The sequence below is a fragment of the Manacus vitellinus genome, unplaced genomic scaffold (assembly GCF_001715985.3).
Source record: "Manacus vitellinus isolate BGI_N305 unplaced genomic scaffold, ASM171598v3 scaffold_52_pilon, whole genome shotgun sequence".
NCBI classification, from domain to species: domain Eukaryota; kingdom Metazoa; phylum Chordata; class Aves; order Passeriformes; family Pipridae; genus Manacus; species Manacus vitellinus.
Genome location: NW_021940628.1, coordinates 1,833,361 through 1,835,274, shown reverse-complemented (window position 1 = coordinate 1,835,274; position 1,914 = coordinate 1,833,361).

Sequence of the window (1,914 nt, the reverse complement as noted above, 5' to 3'; positions counted from 1 at the left end):
CCTGCAGCAGCACCCGGAGTTTTATCACTACAGTGATGCAACCAGGAGTTTTATCGTGTCCCCACACACCTTCTGTATTGACTTTCCCAGTTTGTCCTGTTAAACAAATATCCTGGCAGGGGCACAGGGTGACTGATTATCCTTGCATGGAAATAGCTGTATCCACTGATATATCTATTATTCATTTATTTTTCTATTATTCATTTATTCACTGGGAATTTAGAGGCAATCAGAAAGGCACTCTTGGTCATTTTGCTATAAAAGCATTTTTGATCCTCCTCCTCTGCCAACGAGGACTTGTCTCTCCCGCTTAAAATACATTAATGACCCATTACAGGGCTGGGATCTGCTGCCCTGCTCGTGGACAGGAGTGTCTTCAGAGATTTTGAGATTGATAAAAATAAACAGGGGTTTGTTAATGTGCTCATTAAGCAAGGGGTGGGCTGGGATGAGGAACACAGTGTTTTCCACTCCGAGCTCCCTGGGGCCTCTGTGATAGTAGATGTTAATGCCTAGAAATAAGTGACATGCCAGGCTCTGCTGCCCTGCACCAGCAGGGATCCAGGCAGTGCCACAGCACAGGGACAGGAGGGTCCCTTCTCCAGGGCCAGGAGAAGTCACCTGGACCACAGAGCTGGGCCAAAGGGTGACCTCAGCCCTGTGACCCCGGGACAGTGAGTCAGTGCCCACCTGGCACCGTCCCAGACCTTGCCACCACACTGCCCCTATTTGCAGGAGCAGGGAAAGCCCCGGTGTAGGGACAGGGTCCTGGCAGCCCTCACAGCTGTGTGATGGCCCCTCACTTCTGTTTCCCTGTTCCCAGCAGTGGCCCCCCCACAGGTGGCCTTTCCCCACTTCCCCTTTGCTCCTGGCTCGAGGTGACACCAGTCCTGGCTCCACAGGGGTCACGACCCAGTGGCTGCCCTGCTCCCAGCAGCTGCTTTTGCACTGGTGAAGGGGGAGCACAGCTGACTGTCCCTCACCCATGGGAACCACCCCAAGCATCACCCAAGGCTGCTCAGCAGGGCAAGGGCACAGCGGGGCCACTGCGAACCCAAAACCTGTCCTTGGCTGCTGACACGACTTCCCTCAGCCCCACCAGCTGAGCAGGGTCACCACTGCCCAGCACACAGCTGCCTCTGGGGGCTGTGCTTTGAGACAGAGCCAGACGAGGTGGTTCACCAACATCCTACTTCTTCTTCGGTGTCTCGGCTCTTCTCCCACTTCCATAAGCAGCTTGGGAACGGGCTCGGCGAGCGCCTCAACCCACCATCTGCTCCATGTTCCAGAAGAGCAGGTCACCTCTGAGCATCCCCAGTGTCTGGGGGCAGCCCCCCAAACAGGAGGAAAAATGAAAGCAGGGAATGGGAGGGAAATGAGGGCTAGACCCAAGCTGTGGCATCGGCTGGAGATTTTCCATCTCTTCCAAAGGGTGCTGGGTCAGCTGTTCCCACGTGATTGCCATCCCGGGGGTTCCACGGCAGTGGTGGAGCCAAGAGCAGCTGTGGGCACCATGTCAGGCGCCAGCCCAGGCTGCACACCCTGCCCTGAGCCCATGGGCTTTGGGGATGAAAAGAAGCAATAAAATCCCAACAAGAGAAGAAGTGCCTGGGTGACAGCCCTGGAAGTGACTCCCTCTCCTCCCAGCTGCTAAATGGCTGTGGAGCCTCTGCAGAGGGCGAGTCCTTCACAGCATAAAGGGCCCAGGAGGGGTCAGGGATGGCTTTTGGAGCAGGTGCTTGATCCTAAAGGCTGTCTGGGGACACCAAGCTCTCCCCCAGAGGCTGCATCCCAACCCCAGCCCTGGCTGCCCACTGAGCTTTGCCATGGCATAGGTGATGCTGCTGCAGAGCATCCCTGTGGTCACTCACAGCACAGCCAGTGGCACAGACTCCCTGTGGCACTTTGATGGCA